General features: G+C 42.2%; 1 protein-coding gene across 6 annotated transcripts in view; it reads right to left on the bottom strand.

The window, feature by feature from the left end:
- The window catches only part of PRR5 (proline rich 5), a 93,072-nt gene that overhangs the window by 58,962 nt on the left and 12,169 nt on the right, over positions 1-21,941 (bottom strand). For 3 of the 6 annotated variants that reach the window (XM_030468937.1, XM_030468940.1, XM_030468936.1), the window contains exon 2: positions 10,280-10,421. The exons of 1 other annotated variant lie outside the window; for it this stretch is intronic. The gene's annotated coding sequence lies outside the window, so the exon portion shown is untranslated. Of the gene's footprint in view, positions 1-6,277; positions 6,351-10,279; positions 10,422-21,941 lie in introns of those variants that run through there. 2 more of the 6 variants (XM_030468938.1, XM_030468939.1) reach the window with 2 other exon arrangements.

Genomic DNA, 21,941 nt, shown 5'->3' on the forward strand with positions numbered 1-21,941 from the left:
GCTGCTTGAGCCCTTCAGTCTCCCCATCTTGCTCCCTTCCTCTTTCTATGTTACCCTTTGGTCTTGTGCTCCCTCTTCCTGTTCTGTCTTTCTTGGTTAGCTAATTTCACCTCAGGAAAAATTTTGAAATATAAAGGAAAGGGAAAGGAAAAAGTAAAGGAAGACCAAAATGCTGATACTAACACGGTATTTGCAAACCCCTCTTTGGCTGGCTCTAAGGGAATCTTTCTTCCTGTTTGGACTGTGAGTTGCTCTTTATCTTTCTGACTCAGAGTGTGCACTCCCACTAGCAAAACAGGGCCCTGAGCTCAGAATAAGTTCCCAGTCACCAGCCTAATCTAACGCAGGTCATGAATCTAGCAATACCTGTAAGGAAACCTTTTCTCAAAGCATGCATGAAATCCTGCTCGCTTTGCCAGGAGCAGTTTTTGGTTTACAGAGCATAACAGTATAAGCAGTTCTTAAAATACACTAGATAGCTAAATGTTTTATCTTTGTCCTTGAGGACACAGGATAGGAGAGAATTAGGATAGAAATAGCCCTGTTATATCCCCTTCCAAAATACCAGGCTTTCCATCAAATGGCAGTTCCCCTAACCTGCAGTTATCATTCCTCAACATCACACATTGGGTCAGGGAATTAAAGACAGCACAGTGACCTGAATTACCATGATGGTTATGCTGGAGGAGGTGAGGACTGATGCTGTGGATTACAGGACCTGTGTCATTACCACCTTTTCTACTCACAGGGAAGGAGGTGGGTTCCCAAGCATCAGATGTGCCAGTTCCAGGCTTCACTGTTGTCTATGCACCAAATTCACAACTCTCTGCTACCAGCATAATCTAGGGCAAGCCCTCAACTTTATTAAATAGAACCCCAACTTAAAACTCTAATTCAGAAAGTAAGGTCTTAAGAGTTCTGATCAATTAGCAAATAAAACATCTAAAATACTTTGCGCTTTTATTACAAAATCATGAGACAGAAGAATATTAAGCTTAAAAAGTAACTGAGTTCCTAATGCATATGATGTTATTTTCCTTCCTGAATTCTATGTGAATTCTTTCCTAAATTGCCTATCTTGCATAATTTTAATTGGATCCCAGAACACCATGACCTTGATGCTGCAGCTACAGTATCTCAGTGCTGTCTTCCACAGTTATATATGGTACAGCGCCTTCCAAATCTGTGAACTCAGGGAGATCACCATGGTGTGCTGCGCAGTGCTATTTTTCTTATATCCAAACATTTTTGATTCAAGGTCTTCCAAGAAGGCTCTGATTGCCTTGGAAGGTCACCAAGATAAAGAACCCAGTTCAGAAACTAGCTGAGCTTCTAATAAAGTGCACTAGTGTACAGCTATAAGTTACAAGTGATATCCTGGATTTACTCTCAAAGCCAGGATGCTGCTTGTGTGATAGTCTCTGTGAGAATGTAAGGATGGCTGGAAACATGAACCATACCTTGAGATTACTGCCACCTCCTGTGCATAAGTCAGGGAGGTCACTTCAGTACTGAGTAGTCAAAGAGAGAGCTCTGCAAATTTGGGGGATCTTTGACTGTACTACACTGCTGTTACTCAAAGAGTACTACAGCTCTCTAGAGTAAATCTTGTTGCTCTCTCAAAGTCTCAAAAGCCTGGCCTTCAATACAAATGAAAATTGATCAGAAAATTTATCATTCTCCCTTGGCATCACAAGGATATTTTTCTGAATGGAAAAGACCACCATAGAGATTTTAAATATCCAATATTGAATCATCTGTCTGTGTAGTTGGACTCTGTAGCATTCAGTATGGTGGAGCTTCCATCAGGAACTTAAAAATGTGTGTTTTTTTCCATCTTTTCACACACACATGCTGAGACAGTCCTTGCAGACTGAGATATCAGGAAATGGAAACAGCAAGAGTAGAAAAGGCCTTTAACACATAAATTATTTTACACTTGCACTTTTAAATCTTCACTTCACCAGATCAGCAGGTCCAGCACTATGACCTCCTAGTATATATCACATTAGTGTTTCCTCAGGAGGCTGTGGGAAATAACTTCTCTCAAAGAGAATTTGCAATCTCCTGCAATTTTTAAGACTCCACAGCAAGGTTTGGAAAAACTTTCACTCCAGCCTGTTAGCCAGCCTAAACCTTCAATCAGACATCAATATGATATTGTCAGTTGAGTTCTCACCTGGAAGGAATACCTTGTTATTGAGGAAATAAGGTAAATGCCATTATATACCCTTCCAGAAAACCTGGAATTCCCCCCCCCCCAGAAGGTAGCAACAACTAGATAAGTAGTTGAGGTACTCCTCCCTCCCTAAAGGCAGCATAAACACCAGCCTCCTCACACTACTGAGGGATGTGACAGAAGAACAGGGATGTCATTCAGAAGGTCTGTGCATCTTCAGCATCTTTTTCGTATCTTTCCTGTCTCTCTTTGCTGGTAAGTCCTGCTACTTCTGGTTTCTTTCCTGCCTATCAGGGTTCCTTGAATCATTTCAAATTATATGTTCTCCAAGCTCAGGCTGCATTTACTTTACACTGTAAAATAATTCAAGTTCCCTAAATGTGTCAAAACCTGAAATTCCTTTTTTTTTTTTCCCTCTCAGAAAACTGCTGAGACCACAAAGGTTTTAGGCTTGACAGCATCTAGAGTCTTTCAGGCTTCCTGCTCTAGGGCCAGCAGATTCAAAGCTCACAAAGACAGAGCTCACCTACTCCAGTGCAGAAAAGATGAAGGACTTACGTCAGGCAAGGCTCCCAGATATTCTGCTATACCACTGTGATCTTGGTGTTGAAGGCCCTAGACCATGTTTCTAGGATGCACACCTCCTTCATACAGAAAGCAGCAGGTCAGGTAATATTGGGCTTACAGCCAGCACTTGCTTAAATCAATTCCTGCAGATATTACTCTATTTTGGGAAAGTTGTTGGGAAAAAATAAATAAATTGAAATCCTCTCATGAGTAGGAAAGCCTGGAATGTGGTGAGCTCCACGCTGAAATCTCTGTCTCAGGTCCTTTTACGGTACTTTGGTCTCTACAAATAGGTTGGTACCAAACTTCACCAACTTGATGTTTTCAGTGTGACACAGGGTGATTACTGCGAGGAGGATTACAAGAGGGCAGAGAAAACTCAACTTCACAGAGAAACTGCAGGTTTTCCTCACCCCTTAAAATATGAAAAAGCTACTTGAAAAAAAGTTTTTTTTCTTATTTTTTTTTTTTTTTAATTTCAAGTCCATCTGAGCCACATGCCAGGTCTCAGCCTAATGATACCTGAAGGCTCTGGGGTCCCTTCTCAGCAGCGTGGGGGCTGCAACAGCAGCAGCAGCACTGAGCACCTCCACCCATGGAGTTCATGGGGTGGAAGCCCTGCAAACAGCCAACTAAAACACACACACACAAAAACCCAATTAAAAAAATCACCATAACGCCTGTAAGAGCGTGTTCCCTGATTTTAACTTTTTCACAGAGCCTGACGGCTTGCTACGGCTTCCTCTGAGCAGAACGCACAGAACCGCCGCCCGACCCAAGAAAACGCTGTCAGGGAAGCGGCTCCGTTCCCGCTCGCCAGAGGTGACCGAACCCCGGTTCTACCCCGGTTCCAGCGGGCCCGGCGCTGCCCCGCTCCGAGCCCCGACAGCGGCGGCGCTGCCAGATCGGGGCACAAGGGGCGGCCCCAGAAGCGCCCCCTGCCGGCCGCGCCGTCCTCGGGGGAGGAGGCACAAAATGGCAGCCGGGACAGGCAGCCCCCTGAGGCCCCCCTCACGCAACCTGCCAGACTCACGCTAACATTTATACACTGAGAACAGTTCTGACCTGTGTGTGGCTTTTTTGTTTTGTTTTTTCATACATGGTTTGTAATTTGCCCATCCTTTGGTTTTGGGCACTGAAAGTCCTCTGTCCTCAGCTCTGGTGAGGCCACACCTTGAGTACCTTGATCACTTCTGGGCACCTCACTGTAAGAGGGACACAGAAGTGCTGGAGCATGTCCAGAGAAGGGCAGTGAAGCTCATAAAGGGCCTGGAGGACACACAAGTCCTGTGAGGAGTGGCTGAGGGAGGTGGGGTTGTTCAGTCTGGAGAAGAGGAGGCTGAGAGGAGACCTTATCCCTCTCTTCAGCTGCCTCAAGGGAGGTTGGAGCAAGGAGGGAAACAGCCTCTGCTCCTTAGTAAACTGTGGCAGGGCCAGAGGAAATGGATGGAAGCTGCCCCAGGGGAGGTTTAGGCTGGATGTTAGGAAACATTTTTTCACTGAGAGGGTTGTCAGACTTTGGAATGGCCTGGCCAGGACAGTGGTGGAGTCACCATCCCTGGAGGCATTTCAAAGGCATTTGGACCTGGTCCTTAAGGACATGGTTTAGTAGCTGACTATGGCGTTGGTCAAAGGCTGGACTGGATGATCTTGCAGGTCTCTTCCAACCTAAACATTCTGTGATTCTGTAAAGAGGCAGTGGAGCAGCACCATCGCAATGGGCAGGGCTGATCCCTGGTCCCCTGCTCCCTCAGGCAGCATCCAGAAGCAGCAGCATGTCATCCTCTCCTTTGAGAGGAGGACAAAAACCTGAGGCCAGTACCCCTTTTTGGTGAGAGATGTGTCCCAAGCAAGCAAATAAAACCTTTGTGCCTCAAATTGCTCTGTTCTCAACAGGTCGGCATTGAATGGGAGGCAAATCAGCATTGTATTTTCAAGCACTGCTTCTCTTGCTCCCACTCTTCATCCACAGCCACCTCAAGCAGTGATGGTGAGGTGGGTTGGAGCAGCAAGCAGCATCAGAGGCTCCAAACCAGCCAGGGCACTCAGGTGGCTGCAGGGGTTCCCCACACCACTCCAGTCTACCTGAGGAGCGCCATAGCACTTCAAGTTCTTTGGTTATGTCATTCACCTCCTTTTCACCAGGACACACATCCATGAATCTTTTGCCCCTGCTTGCAAATGTATGTCATCATGCAAAAGACAGAAAGAATCAACCTCCTTTTTTTCTTTTCTTTTTTCCCCCCCTAAGACTCAGAAAGGTCAGATGTGGAATTAATTTTGTCCTGTGTAATGTTTTGGCTTGGTTCATATTTATTCCAAGTGAGTTCACCCATTTCTATTGCAGAAATAAAAGGTCATGAAACCAGTAAATTGTCTCTCCTAAAGGGGTAAATCGCTTCTACAGAGTGAAGCACCACTGAAGTGTACCACAAGAAAAGCAAATACAAAAAATATATTCTGTGGGACTGTAATCACAGCTGGGTGCAATTATAAACACACAAGGTCACTTTGGATGCCTTTTGTTGGCATCAATTTTTAAGCTTTCTGTTTGATTGATGAACACTGGGAGAAAAAGTAAAAACTTGCTGGAAAACTAATAATAATAATAACAACAATAATAAAGAGATGCCTTCCTTTCTGCAATATCTGGCTATGCAACAGTAGGAGACAGCAAAAAGATCTGGCCAGACTGGGAGAAGGGAGGAGGAGAGGGAAGGCAGAGTTGAATCACTTTATACACAAATCTAAACCAATCGTGGCCCCCAGCTAATACTGTTAAAAGTAGGTACGTGTGTCATGATGTTAGTTCTATTAGTCATCTGGTTTAGAGACTGGGACCAACAGAAACTTCTGAATGCTCTGAGGAAGGAGAGTATCCAGAACTGAACTTTTGATTCTTACTGGCATAAAGATAAATGGCTTTTTTAATTCAGGTTTTTGGTTCATTGACTTCATTTGGGTTTCCTTGGTTTTAGTACAAGAATTTAGCATGTCACATAAATGCAGCTAAACTTACTCAATTGCAATAAAATAGAGATTTTCACTGTTCATTTATTGTAGCACATTGCTTCCTACCTATGCTTACATGAGAAAATATTATTGGATAAAATATACTGAACTGTTTTTATTTTCTTTTGTTTTAAATTACTGTTTGTAATCAGCTGTGCTTAAAAAAAAAAGGAGCTTAAAGTTTTAAAGACTGAATCCTTAACACTGTGTAACAATTTTCCCTTTGAGAGGACCAAACCCAGAGGAATCCAAAATTATCTGATAGTTCATTAAATCCTAGTAAAATGAAAACATGACTAGAACTCACTTTTTTTATCTACATACTTTTCTCACTACTTTATCAGGAAATGCTATCTAATCTTCAACGTTAGGTACTGAAGCAGTCCCATTTCTGTTCAAATGCAGAACACAAGTTCTAAAGAAATAATTAAAAAGTAATCAATTTTCAAGCCCACATCATTATCTTTTGAGCCTGGTACATAGTTTTAAGGCCTTATTTTGGTAATCCTCATTATGTACCTTTTGGAAGATTATTTGGACCTCAGCAAGGTGACTTGTCTTCCTTTGCTCAAATCTATGGAAGCTGCTTGGGCTGCATTTGTGGAGAGGTGGAGAAAAAAAAAGGAGTGAAAGATGGTATTTTCACCTCCCTTCAGTTACAGCAAAATTAAATGTAATGTTATACACTGTCAGCTGTTTCATAGTTGACAGTTATTTTACATACAGTTAGATAGGCAGATCAATAGACAGAATATTTATGCTTTTATCTACACTTTACCACTGCCTGTATTTTACTGAGGTGGTAAATACATAACAGAAGAAAACTAGAAATAATATTTGAAATTATTTCTTACTTTTGATTAAATTCTCTATAAGTGCTGTGAAGAGAGGGGAGACACTCGTGACTGCAGCAACAGCAGCATAGTTACCTGGGAGGCCAAAACTGGAAGGTGCAATTAAGACACTCTTGTGGTAAAGTTCAGTCACTATAGCTTGGCCTTCCCATTTTGTAAGCTCATTCAGCACCAGCCACCAGGAAATGGGGTAAAGGAACAGATGTGTGAGATGTGTAGAAGTACAGATAGAGATCAACAGAAAAATCCAGGCTTTATCCTGTGACTGCCAGAAAAAAAAACCTGGGTACATCAAGGGGGCACTTCATCACATCCTAAAAAGGTTATGTAAAGCTTCTCAGCTAAGTCATGCTCAGGACACGCTTGTTCTCTCACATAATGTGAGCAGTTTTGTGACAGCTCAGATACAGATAGGGTGTTCCAAGCTGTAAATACCTAAAAATAGGTGAGATGAATGCAGTCCCCATTTTCTTACTGCCTTTTTGCTCACGATACAAATGCAAGTAATCTGACAACCAATGTGTGTTTCACTTCCTCAAGTACATGCTCTGACCCCAGGTGAAGAGAGATGTCTTTGGTTTACGAGTTTAGTTGGTATTTCAAGTAAGGAGATATTAAATTAGGTGTGTATCTGTGAAAGGCTCCTGCTCACCACCAGCATCAGAGGACTGAGGGAAAAGGGCAAAGTTTGCAGTTTTCATGGGGCAGCCTCAACAGAAAAGCAAATGGGATTTCCAGACCAAGAACATGTGCTGGCTGGGGAATCAGCTGGTATTTTAGGGAAGAGTTGAGCTGAGAGTAACACCCACTCCAGCAGTGGATAAAAGGAATTAAACAATTAAAAAAAGATACTGTCAGGTTCCTTTGTTTGTATAGGAGGAGGAGAAAAAAAAGGGCAAACAAAGCATATCAGCTTTGCCAAGAACTTTTCATAACACTAATTATGAAAAAATTGAGTGCTTACCAGCTTCGACACAGTAAACATTGCTAACCCCCTTTATTACCTCAACACTCTCCTACACTCTCTTAACTTCTGATTTCTTGTGAGCACAGCAAATGCACTACTTTGCTGGTTCTGATTAGGCCCCTGCCATGCCCAGGCTTCTCTATGTGCTGGATTTGAAACTTGTGACATTTTCATGAAATAATATGGGACCCTTGTCATCCAGAAAGTAAAACCTATGTAAACCATTTGCAGAGGCCACAGCCTGCAGACATAAACCAATGGGGGACTGAAATCTTCCGTATGTGTTTTCTATGGTCCCTGTTAATGTAGGACCAGGCTCCTAAGATGGTTAAATTAATGAAGAGCAATAATTAATAAATGCAACTGTGAAAACATGGACACTGTTGGAATATAAAATTTTACTTCAATGCTGCACCTAAAATCAGTCACCACTTAAAATGCCAGCAAATGAGAAGTCACAGCTTTTGGAGTGAAAAAAAACCAAATAACCATGTATATAAAAATGCTGGGTTTGAAGCAGGCAACCAGTGCTTTCTCATAAGGCATTGATACTTCTAGTCAGCAAACACTTGGGTCAGGGTGGTGGTTAAGTTGCTGAAGGCATAATGTCTAATAATGCCTTCTCATGTGGTGGGAACTCTGATCTGACTGTCCATCAGAGTAAGGTTACAGATTATACAGCAATGTATAAACAGTTTACACCAGGATAATTTGCAAATGCTCTGCTAAAACAGAAGGCATGCACATGTCTCTCTGTTTACTCTGAGGGACAGTTATTTAGAATACCAAGAATAAAAAGTTTAACAGTGAACAAAACAAAGATGGACTGTTCACAATAAACTTTTCAAAATATTTCAGTGAAGCATTAGAGCAGCTTTTTGTTCTGCTGGAAATGCCTGAAACCTTCCAGCAGCTGTATTTGGAGTGCTGCTCCAAGAACTTGTCTGATAACCAATTAGTTGGTAAACTGCTAACTTAGCTATGGGCAGATATGGGTATTTGCTTTTGAAAAGGTTGTTAATTTCAGGAGCAGAACTCTTCCAGGTATGCTTGAAGTAACACGGGTGGCAGAGATTTCCTGAATCAGTTCCACCTAGATTCTCACCTCAAATACTCCAAAGGAATTGCTTACAGGAGAAGAGTGATTCCCATACCCATACTCTCCATGACCCAGGACTATCAGGTTCCTGTTGTACAGCACATAGCTGTCAAATATCCCCTTTATGCTACTGGTGCTGCTAGCTCTCTTCTCAGGGAATCCAGACTGGCAATAGGTACCAACAACCTCGAAATCCTTGGGGAAAAATGTGCAGTGCAAGTGAAAATTATTTCTTCCTCTTTTAAACACCAAGTTTTAACACCAAGCTAAATTCCACTGGATTATGGTCCCAGTGGGAGCTGTAGATTATAGGCGGCTATTTACCCCCCAGCAGCTTGAGATGAGACCAAGTTACTACTGTAGCAAAATGCAGCTATCACTCCAATGAAGTAGCATGGAATAGGCATTCCCATCATTTACAGCTTAATAAAAATGGGGAAGAAAGTGTGTGTTACAGCCAAGTAAGTAAAAACAGACGTTTTCATGAGTGAATCCTCCAGGAAAGACCTCTTTGCTTAAAAGAACGTAGTAAAAAAAAAGTTGAAGCCATAGCAGAGGTTGGATTCTGCAGCTTAGTGATAAAGTAATTAAATATTCAAGAACAAATAAATCTCTTAATATGTTCAGAAAAACAATTGTTTTAGAGGAGGAAACCGGCACTTGTTTTCTTAGAAAATTTCGAAGTTGTTTGGAAAAAGAAGAGCTTCTACATGGGATGATGATGTTAAACAAAAAAACAGAACATCAAAACCAGATTAGACACTTTTACTTTCAGATACATGCACACACACACCTCCATACAGACTCTCCATCAATAGCTGGTGTTTTCTGAAAGTGGTTTCAGAAAATCTGTAAAAACTTCCTCCTTCCTGAAAACCATGAATCTCAAACACTGATCCAATTCTAGCAATGAGTATTAAAGAACTCCAGAGGGTTGTGCCAAGCACTACTGCAAAAACAGCTGCAGCTGTGTAAGATGTTACTACCACTCAGCTGTTCCTGCCTCTTCTTGCCACACCCACATATACATCAATCATATATAGGTCACTTGAGAATTCCTCGTTTGCTTCAGTGCACAGTCAGCTGGGGTGGCTTAGTCTGTTGTCTGACTGCAGTCTCAGTGAACACTATCTGAACCCTCTCATTCGGATCAAGGTTGCTGTGGTGAGTTAACACCTGAGCTCTGCATCACCCATCCCAGCTCTCTACTTCAGGGCTTTTTTCCCCAAGGACATCCCAAGTTATTCAGAGGATCCTAGTTATTCAGAGAGCAGAAATTCAAGCAGTTTTCTGTACTGCTTGCTCAGAACCCTGATTCAGCTCTAGATTGATTCACAGCTGAAAGTTCATGCATACTATTTTTCAAGCTGTACTAAAGCTAGCGGGATGTGTAGACTGACAGGAGCTGATGTGAAAAATCCCAAAGTGCTACACTGTTATTCAGATTTATTTTTTTTTTTATAGCAGAAACTACAGTGGGTTACAGGGGAAATTCTGGAAGAGAGATGTTAACCCTAGTGAGTCCAACACAATGAACTCTCCGAGTGTCTGAAATGAGAAACAATTTTCAGTTAGAAATAGTGTTGTAGAAACGTGCTTACCTGCTAAAGGGAGAAGAAAACAGGGCTGAATAGCAAATAAGGAAGAATGTGCAGCAGGTTTCCGTTAAGTCACATGAAAATTCTTGACTGATTATACAAATCTGGTTGAAAAAAAAGTCGGGCCCTTGCAAAAAAGGCAGCTCTGCAACAGAAGAGGAACAAAAATCAGTATTGCGCATATTGCTATTTTGGGAACTGTTTCTCAAGAGCATACTGATAAGCATATATACCACACACAGAGATACGAAACAAGTGCTTTTCCATCTCCTCACTGACAGAAAGAAACATTTATTCTTGCACTTTTCCCTTTTCTGTTCATTTTTCTTCAGGGGGAGCAACTCATTGACAATGCTAAGAGCCACACCTATCTGTAAAAAGGATAAGGGAGTTTCCATGAGCAAACAGTGCCACTAGTTCTGTGTTCCAGAGATGTGACAGAAAAAGTTTTGAAGTGTGCTGCTTGATCTGTGATCACCTTTGGAAGGCAGCTGTCCTACAAGGCCTAGAAAAGTCTTAAATATATCAAATGTTTCATAGAGAAATACTACTTTCTTTCTTTGTGGCTTCAAATAATGGCTATAATATCATTGCCTGTCCTGAGCTGGCCTTGAAATGCCTCTCAGAGATGACTACTAACACAAAAAGCAACCCCTGAGTGGGTATTTTTGTGTAGCAGAGAATTGATAATTATGTGACTTAAAACCTCAACACAAACATCTACTTTATTTAAATATATAGTCTTTTTTCCCACTGGTCAAGAAATATAAAACACTACTAGGAAAAAAAAAATGGATATATACAGATCAATACCCACAGATACACAATGGTATCTGCACACTTCTGCACCACATCCTGAAAACAGTTCTTCGTACCTTGCACTTTGCATAGTCATTAATACCAGCCCCAACCCACTGCTAAAATTTAACTAGGAATCTACAGACATCCTTTTTGGCTCACTTTATTCTGGGTACAAACTGCTCTTGCTTTTGGTTTTTTGTGGCATGTCATGCCCACTTTACAAGGATATAAATAACTTCATGTGTTTAAAAATACATATTTGAAGGCTAATCTTTCCCGCATTTGAGAGAACTAAACAAACCCCTTATATTCCCACTTTTTGTCTGCTTAATGGGTGCGAGCTTCATTTTGTTGCCCCTTCCTTAAGTCAAAATCAGAGGTGTTTAAACAACAGTGCTGTGCAGAGTCAGTGCATTCTGACTGCAATGCGTTAAGGAGTACACACACAAGCAGCTCAGCAGACAGCCTGCAGAATGGGGGAAATCACCCACAGCTTGTAGGCTACAGAGACAAGAACTCACATTTTGAGTACCTGGGGGCAAGGTAGGGAAAGCAACCTGCTCAGTAAAGTACATACATCTGGCAGGTGACACACAAAAAATCTGAAGTGAGGGATGTATAGCAAAAAAACCAAGATATAAGCATAGCACACTGGGCATTATAATGTTATACCAACAAAAATGACTGTGGACACAGCTAGTCCTTGTACTACTATAAAAAAACTTGCTCTAAGCAAAGCAAGCTGTATCACAGCAGAACTTTCTGAGTATAGAGTGGTTTATATTATATACAGAGGTTTTGCAAAAACTTTCAGGGTGGCCAAGACACTGAGGTCTTCCAAAAGCTACAGCCAACAGCTGGAAGTGAATGCTTTCAAAGTATGTGTCAAAAATAATAGGCTTTGTCATTAATTTTGGGGTTTTTTTTCCCCTCCCAGCTTAAGAGAAAAATTGAAGGAATTCTTAATCTTTTCATTGAAAGTCTATGAGAAACTCTATTGATTTCCACACAGAAAGTGTAACAAGATTCTTATGGTCATAAAAATAGTGTCTTGCTTGGAGATCCTGCTTTCACATTTCTGTGCTAGCAGATTAAAAAAAAAACCCTCTCCATTTTGCCTATAACCTGAAATAATTTTATTCATGGGGATAACAAACCAATATCACAGTGCTATTTCTTCAGTATTTGAGGGGGTTATTTCAGAACCAAACTCTGCTGTCTTTTTTATTTAAATTGACCTAACTTCAATGATCAAAGCTGAGCTATTCCTTCAATGTATGCATGAAGTATAAATTATTATTTTTTAAAGCTCATGAATTACATTTATCTTGCTTTAACATCCTGTGTATCTTAAAATATTTATAGATTCAGGGGAAAGGGAAAAATGCTTTTAAAAAGCCCAACCCATTATGCTGTTGTGAAGAAGTTCCAGGAGACTGTAATTAAGCATATTCCTCACACCAGCTGAGCAACCAGTATGTTACTTTGGCAGGTAAAGCAAATTAAGAATTAATATAGCCTTTTGTTATTAGGTGTTGATACCATGCCCCAAAACCAGGCATTTCAGTGCTGTTCTAACAGTTGTCTCAGGCACACACTGCTTGTCCATCCCTCCACTTGGCTACAGGGAACACAGCAATACAGTTCCCTGAGGGCAACCGTGTTGAATGAACCCAAATACTTTTGCAGACAGAACCATCACGCTGTAGCTTCAGAGACCTCCTGAACAGCATGGTAAGAAACATAATTTCTGAGGTTTTTGGACCCCGAAGATGCCACAAATCCAGATTCAGCTCAAACTGATGAATATACTGCAGAATATACTCCACACGGTATGTTCTGCACTTGTGAGGCAGCGGAGGAAAAAGTGGTGATGCTACATGAAAGCACTGCTGGTTTGGAATTTGCTCATCTCCAGATGTTCTGTCAGAGAGGCTAGCTGCCCACATAAAATACAGGATCATGTATTACAGGTGCATTATAAATAAGACATTAAAATAACTGACCTCCTTTTCTAGAGTGACTGCGTTTTAACTTATTTGTGAGTGTGGATGAAATTAATTTTTCATACAGCATGAATGTGCTCAGCAAAGGGGCTGTCAGCTCCTCCTCAGGACTGATAAGGAGAGCTGCTGCACATCAGTATTCCAGTGGAACTGACACAGTTACCCTACTTACACCTACTGCTTCAGCCAGCTACGGCCAGAAAAATCAGACACAGGGACTCTCATTCCAGGTATTGCTGTGCAGACCTTTCAATTCAGCCCTGAGTGGATGGTAAATCAGCTCTATCATCCCAGTGACTGCAGTTTGCAAAGGGCCAAGCCAAGAATCAACACACTGACTGGAAATGGTGATTGCAATTAGGCTACAATCAGCCTGGCAGGCTGATGTGATGAAGGTTTGTTGTGTAAAAACCCACAGCAGCACTACTGCAGGCCTTCTTCTATTGGAAGGTTTTAATTTGGGGCTGAAATGGCTGGGAAGAATATTGATGGCTGGAAATAGCAAAGGGCTGGTCACTACTTTCAGAGCTTTGCAAGCTCAGCTCGATCAACCAGAAGTGTGGAAAAAAAGTGCCTGGGAAGAATGAAGTGGAAAGACATCGATATAAAATGTACCATCTGTACTCTTGGCTTTAGTCCTTGAGTTACATACGTGTAGATTTTCCTTCAGGCTAGCTAAGCCTTATTTCAAACTATGAAGCAAGTGGTCATTTTTGCACTTGGCCTTCCCTTTTCTGACAATTCAACAAGCCAGTCTGTAACTGGTCTCAACAAGCAAAACCATGGGGTTTAGCCTATGCTGTAGTTTCAGACTTGTGAAGGATTTGCAGTTTTTTGGGGGTTTTTTTCCTGCCAAAGATAAAAAGATGGCAGTATGCCTTCTGGGCTTTACTTCCCTGATCTTATTCCTTTAAATAAATATTTCACTGTAATGGAATTAAAACTAGTATTATAAATTCAAATTATAACTAAAGGATGAATTCTGGTGAATTCTTGTGACAGAAATGGAAACGAAAGCCTCTCTAGACTTTCCCTGGGGCAACATTGTGCCTCAGACAAATAATATGATTGTTTTTAATGCTGACTTCGTGTAGCTGATTTTTTTTTTTGCTGACAGTCTGTTTCTGTTGCAAGTATTGCTGAGTTTTGTTTCTGCTGCTATAGTGACACTTTATCTGCTCTTATATCTCCAAGGATATCCATTTATGAAGACAGAAACCTAAAGTTGATAATTTCTCCTGGAAATATTTGGTGCTACTCTTTTAAATAGGATGTAAAAGTCATAGAAAGCTCTGCATTAAAATGTGTCAAATTTTAGTGCACAAAGCCAAAACCAAAACTATAATCTTCAGGGGCTCATTCCAGGATCAACTGAGTCTCAAAGGAGCAAAAGATCTACCATCTTTACTCAGATTCTTACTTTCTCCACATTTAGAAGTCCTACTTAAAACCTCTCTCCATGCTCAAAACTACAAAAACTCATATTTAAACCCTCTCTCATTCTTCATTTCCTGTAAATGGAATCTGAAATGTAAGGACTAATTGACAGCACAGACAGGTGGCACACAGATTACTGCAACCGTGCCTGCACAGACGTAGGTGGTGATGCTCCAGTTCATAGAGAGCATCCTGTGAACTGGATTTCACAGGACCCCCAGTTTAATGCCTATTCAGCTAAGTGAAAACATATCACACACAAAGCTTGCAAATGCAACAGCATCACTGCCACTGCCTTCACGCTGCAGACAAGCTGTGAATTTAATTGTGGAGGTAGAAAAATAACATGTCTTTCAAGGGTGACTACCACTTAACCAAACAGATTTAAAAAAAAAAATACTTTAAATCTTTCTGCACTGCCCTGGCTCTGGTTTAATGAAAATTTTAGAAAAATATTCAACAATTGCAGCAAAAAGAGACCAGAAAATCCTAATCATAACATGCATCATTTTAAGCTAAATTCATATTTGATACATGAGTACCTTGGTTTTGCAGGTTGCCCATGTGTAAGTCTCACATGAAAGTCAACAACCCCTAACAATTTCCATAAAACATTAAAGCTTCAGGTTACTCGGGGAGAAGAAGCTCTTGGATGGGTGAACGCAGCATAACTGAAGACTCAAAGGTCCCTTTGAACTTTCCACAGGCTTTTTCAAGATGAAACAGAAAAGTCTCTCCTTTGTTTCCATTAAAGCACTCAAAAGCATTAATTTTTGAAACAGCATTTGAAGGAATTTACTGAGAAAGGATGCTGTAAGTGTAAACAAGGGCATTTGAGAAAAATTTTGCTTGAGCACCTGCTAGGTCCCCCTTGCTGGCTCAGTCACTTTCAGCAATCTCATGGACAGGGACTGTCGACTGCTTTACCCCTTTATTTGAAAACTGAGCAAATCCAGGCAGGATTTTTTTGCACAGCAGTCTGGCACTATCTCTGCAGCAACAGAAAAAGAAGAAAAAAAAGAAAAAAAAAAGAAAAAAAAAAGACATTCCCCTTCAGCTGCCTTTGCTTTTGACTAAAATGCCAACATTTCCTATTTAGCCTCCTTCCTCATCCCCAAGAAAAGCAGCAGGTGGAAAGCCAAAAAGGGAACATTTCAATTTGGCTCCTATTTATAAGCAACTCCTGCCCCATAGGGAGGTCTTGCCCACAGCCATCCTCATCTTGGCCCCAATCTGAGCCCAGTGCTCAGCCTCTGACTGCAGAGGTGCCAGACCACATTTAAGGCAGCTGCTTCTGAAACCTATGTGAAAAACATCCACCGTGACCAGTAGCTTCCTATTAAGAACAGCAGCAACCCTCCATGGAGGGATTAGAAGACTGATGGATTCTGGGCAACTGAGATTCATAGGCAGCTTAGAGAAACAAATCACACCCTTCACATCCGAACCATTGCTCCTGGCACAGCCAGCTTTGGAAGAAGCAACAGGAGAGGGAGAGAGAGAGGCACCTGACAGCAGATTGGAGCCAGAAGTGACTTGTAATGTAGCAAGAATTTAAAGTCTGCAAAAAGGAATGACAAGGTCACGGTCCAAAACCCCCCTTGACAACTTTATCTGTCTCTTTTCACAAATCTGTGAACTTTGCTGAACATGTTCTAAGGCCCACCAACATTAACATGGACTTTCACCAAGCTTCTGGTTCATCACGTTTCACAGCAAAAGATACTCACATTTCTCTGTTCTTAGAACAGAGCTGGGATTATTGATGATAACAGCCCGGATAACCAAGCCTAACAATGTCAGCATTGCCACCAGATTAGACATGTATGAAGGACCAGTAGTTGAGTTAGACAAGAAAAACAGATGCTTACAAGACCTAACTGGAAAAGAACATTTTGGTTGGGTAGCATGGATTTGGCAAAAGGGATGTGAAACACCATAATTTTCCATTGCTAGGATCACCATGATTGCAGGAGAAAAAAGAAAGAACAAACAAACAAACAAGAATCCTATCCTATCCTTGCATAGGTAGTGCTCCACAATCATGCATTCTGAAAGCAGGATTCAAGCAGTTCATCTTAAGCTCATCACAGCCTTTTTTAAAGTCTAAAAAGATAAACTAAAGAAATCATGACACTGCCACCCCTCTGCCCCTTACCCTGATCTACCTAAGCAGAGTTGGAAGAGATGTGTTATACTGCATCTGTCTCTGCGCAAACTCCAGTGATGTGAGGTTTGCTGCCAAGGAAGGTGAGGTTCCAGTGAAGCTGACAGATACAATACTGAGATACTTTCTGCTCTACCAGCCTTGCAGATTTTGAAGAGAAGCAGCAAATAGCTGGAGGCAGCAACTTTTTGTATTTCCTCTGATTTCTATTGCACTCTGAGACTCCGCTTCTGACTATGCATGAGACAGCAGCTGCTTAGTCAAAAGCTTCCCAAGGAAACCCAGTAACCTGAGAATACAACTCCAGAGCTCCACATTTGTTGCCATTCTTGAAGCAGGTACTGCTGCCTGAAACCCTTAAGAATAAAAGGAGGAAAGGATATAAGTAAGGAAAGGAGTTTTTGTCTCATTCCTAGCGAGGATGATGTGACTGGACAGGAGAGGACAAAGCACTGTTGGGATAAGACTCTGGGACTCTTATCTCTCAGTTGCCAAAATCTGGGGAGACATAAATGTTGGGCTTGGACTTAAACAGAAGTTGGCAAGTTTGTGGCTCCATCACTGAAACAAGCCAGAGGTCAGATAAACTGTACAGCAATGTCAGGACTTCGTGTGTTAGGGGCAGAAGATAGGGAAGGATTTAATGAGAAATAAGCAAGCTCCAAAAAAGCAGAGGTAAACAGAAGTAGCAGCACTTCCAGTACTACCATAAAAAGTACCTGGATTCAGCTCAGCTACCATTCTATGCACCTGCCATCAATAATTTATTGTCCTACAGCACAAACATTAGGGAGCTTTAATGTCACCTCATTATCACTGCTTTGAACAGCTATGAGAGACACACTGAACCTCTAAATAATATTCAATTTTTCAATAATGACTGAAGTATAGACCTCTACTTGGGGATTAACAACTGCCTGAATGGTTCTTCATGCTCAGGAAGGGACACTTGCCAGTGACTAATCTCTGGAAAAATCTCTGATCATCATTAATACCAGGTGAGGAAAACAAAAAATAGTGTTGGGCTAGATACTGGGTACACAAGATATTCTTTTATTGACATCAACAGATACTGCACCAGGACCTATGTTCTTCTGTGGCCCCCCTGAAGAGTCTCCAGGAGAGGTGCGGCGGACTCCACACCCACCTTGGCACTGGGGGAACCCCTCAGACACCTCATGAGAAAATCCCCACTGAGATTTCAAGAAAGGTGTGTTCACAAAAAGCCCATTCACAACAGCCCACTATACCCTCGGTATTTTTGTTTAGTTTCTAGTACTTGTTACCTTGAAGTCCATGTTTGTTTGCCATGTTTCCGAAGCAACAGATGCAAAATGCATATTTTTCACAAATAGAAGGAGGGCATCTTCCACATGCCTCCGGAGCTGAGACTGCCAGAAACTGTGCAACCCCACGTAGCAGATGGAGGCCTTGAGCTAAAGAAGCAGTAAAGCACATCCTTAACTAATTTTAAGCATAGAAGTAGACCCACCACAGCTCCAACTGGATGTTCCCCTTTGCTTCTAGGTAACCTTTTAATGTTCCAGAACTGATCACACTGCATTCAGAGAGGTACGGGATCTGATCCAGAGAAAAAAAAAGCGTACTGAAATTATGTTTGGCTTCTAAATTCTCTTCAGAGAGAAGGGAGAAATTAAAGAGGAGAGGAAGAGTGTACCTAAGGTTTCCAAGCAGCTAGAGGTTCTGCCTCCGGGTACGGTTTATTCTGACCAGGCTACTTTCTGTAAGTATTAATCTTAAGTGGTTTGTGTTGACAGTGCAAATCATTTGGCTGTCTGTGCTGAGCGGAGAGGCAGCAACCCCATCAGTGGCAGCGCACAGATGGCGAGGCCACCGCTCGATCCTTTTCTCCCCACATTTCCTTCCTCCCCTTCTCTCCCCCACCTCCCCCCCCAGTTCTTTCAGTGGGGGGGAGGGCGAGTGACTTGGACCTCAACGTGCTTGAAAAGCCAATTAAATTCTCCTAATCCTTCCTTCCCCAGCCTCCGTACCAGCAACCTGTCCTCACCCCAGACAGGCGGCGGCTGCTGCCTCACAGCTGCTGCGGCGCTGGCAGAGCCAGGGGATGGAGGGGAGGTGGGAGCTGGTCTGGCCCAGCAGCTGCAAAGGCAGCAAGGAAGGGAAAACTCTGCCCATTGTGGTCTGGAAGGTGTTCCTGCAGGATGGCTGGTGGTTTATCGAAGAAGAATCTAATACATACCTGTCCATCAGGACTTGGACAGTTGACACTGGGCATTTTTGGGGTGTCTGGAGGAGGGCGTAGCATCCTCACTGGTGCTGGCTCTAGCCATCTTCTCACTCCAAGGAGCTCTTACCAGACCTCTTGTTTTTTATTAACTTAGACTGTGTATACACACATTTCTGTGTACACATATGCATTTAAGCGTCTATTCCCATGTACTTATTAAATTATAATACAATGGTTCTGCTAATAAGTTGCTTAAGTACAATAATAATCAACTTTAACAGCAGCAAAAGCACAAACCATCTCCCATCGGTCACTTGACAGCCAGAATATGATGTCACTTTTGTCAACCATAACAGCACTGCTTTGCCCCAACCTGCCATTGTTGTGAGCATATAAACATCAAAGCCTCAGGACAATCTTGAGGGTTAAACTGGTATCAGTTGAACCAAAAGGAAATATTCTTACTATATGAATAAGAAAGTAAAGAAACCCTGATTAGTCAATAAAAATTAAACCCTAAATCTCCTTTCCCGTTCTCCTCCACTAAGAAAGACTGAGTTATCCTTGACTGCCCAACTGGCTCCCAACTTGGCTAAAATCCTACACAACTTTAAACTTCTTTTAAAAAGACCCTTTTCACTCCAATTTGGGTGATGGTGTCTTTCTCATTTTTATTTGCCAACTTGTCCTGAGATACTTCTATTGTCATGTCTTCATTCCTACCAAAGTTTCCATGACGGTTGAGATTTTTTACAGATGAACAGATGGGTAAATTTGTTTCCAGGAAAGGAAGAGTCTCAGCTGCCTGCTGAGAAGCCACAGGCAGCCTGCTACCTGCACACTGCTCTGCCAGCTTTGGGAGCAGGTACCAAAACACAAAAAAACACTCATACATGGAAGCCTCAAGTGTTAGCTTCTCAGGCCAGAGGAGAGGGAAAAGAGCTGCTAGAAAAACAATACTGGGCAATATAAAGGTGAAGATTTTGCAAATACAAAACCTAACATGTTGTGCAGGCTCCCAGGAGCACTTCAGTTCTGCCAAAACACGATTGATGCACTAAATTGTTTTTTTTAATCCACTCTGTGCTTCTGTTTAGATACTGTCACACTGTGCAAACAGATCCTTTGCAAATGCAAGGGGGAAGGGCTACAACAGTCCCCATGCTCCAGGGATCCCTCTTGTCCCAGGCAGAGGAGAAGTAGTCACACCAAGGCTAAGGCAGCCACGCTCATTTAAGCAGCTCCCATTTGCAGTTTAGATTGAGCTTTCTGATTGTGCCTGAAATGTTTCAAGAAGGTTCACAGCCTATTTTGCTAAGCTTATGGGTGCAAGACTATCTCCTGGCAAAAGGGCAACGGGAGCATCAAACAGCAAGGGCACAGGGTGCCTCTCCATATTTTAACCAGCAGCAGCAGTCTGTGAAGTGGATGGCAGTGCAGCACCTTTGCTATGTGTTTTCTGAGGCCTCCAGCCACAGTCCCAATGCAATTTTCAGCTGGTGCAAGGAGAAAAGCAAAGCTACAAACTTTCTCAACACTATTTCCACAACTCTTTTTGTGAGCAGGTAACAACCCTATGCAAGCAGGAGGAGTCCTTTAAAACCTGAACAGAACTACTTCTTTAAGAAATTATGTGAGCTGGAAAATTTTCAAGCCTCCACAAAACCAAAGGAAACACTACCCAATACCATGTAGGTGAAGGGTAACATGATTTAGATTCAGCAGCACAACCCAACCAGATGATCCCATTACAGATGAAACCAAACTTTGTGAAACCTAACAAAAACTCTGTGTTACAATAGGAAATGTTAGGTGATAACCAAAGAGAGGGAATAATCTGGATATTAAGACACATTGTAGAGTTTATCAAAATGGTGCTGGTGAACAGTTCTGGCTGGTAAGGGCTTTGATGATGAATTTACCTAGAGTCTTGTTTATCATCTTTCTGAATTACACAGAGACACAATCATCTGTATAGAATTTAAAATGAAGGGAGGGAGAGGGGGGCTTTTGCCAGGGCCACAGTTATTTATACTGGAGGATCTGTTATTACACTCATGTGTAGTGAAATGAGGCAACCAGGTGCCACTAATTGCCAGGGAGTGAGCATGAGCTTGTGTCAAGCCCACCTGTGCCTAATAAGGGTGGGCCTCCACTGCGCATGAGCAGGATTAGGGGGCCAATAAAAGGTAAGGCCTGATACACAAACTCAGCTCACACTGGAGCTCACAATCTTGGCATGCTTGGCTTTAAATACTTCTCTCAGCACTGCACTACCTTCATTGCACCACTAGCACTCATCGCCCTTAGGGTGAGACTCTGAGGAGTCTCAAACCCGCAGCCTCGGCATTGCGGTACTGCGTGCTAGCCGGCTGTGCCCCTCAAGCCTCACCCTTACCTTTTATTGGCCCCCTAATCCTGCTCATGGGCAGTGGAGGCCCACCCTAATTAGGCACAGGTGGGCTTAACACAAGATCATGCCACTCCCTGGCAATTAGTGGCACCTGGTTGCCTCATTTCACTACACTCCTGCAATAAAAAAAGAAAAAATATGCAAAAAGCCTGAACAACACTGAATCAGAAGAATCCTGAAGAGCAATGGCCAGCTTTGGCAGTACTTACCTGCACTGAGGCACGGCCAAGTACAACGGTGAGGAACCACAAGCTAATGCACATGTGGGGTAGGTGATTCTGCACCTATCCTCAGCCAGCATCTCTGACCTTTACCTAAAGTTATCACTTAATCTCTGCTGAATTAGCAGCGAGAGCACTGCTCCTCCACTTGTTCACAGCAGGTCAGAGAACAATGCTGGAAAGCTGCCAAGGTTTCAGATGCAAAGAGAATGAAGAAGGGGAAACCCTGAAGAATGCAAACCCCAAACCTGAAAGCTGGTCGAGAGGCTGCACAAGCCTCCTGTCATCAGTTTCTCATCAGGCTTTTTATTCCAGGAAAATTCTCTCTGAGCTTCAAAGGCAGTCATACCTCAATAAAAATTAAGTACAAGTAGGACAATTTTTCCTCCAAGTTTTACCAAGCAGGCTCCT

This window comes from Calypte anna, chromosome 1, assembly GCF_003957555.1.
Source record: "Calypte anna isolate BGI_N300 chromosome 1, bCalAnn1_v1.p, whole genome shotgun sequence".
NCBI classification, from domain to species: domain Eukaryota; kingdom Metazoa; phylum Chordata; class Aves; order Apodiformes; family Trochilidae; genus Calypte; species Calypte anna.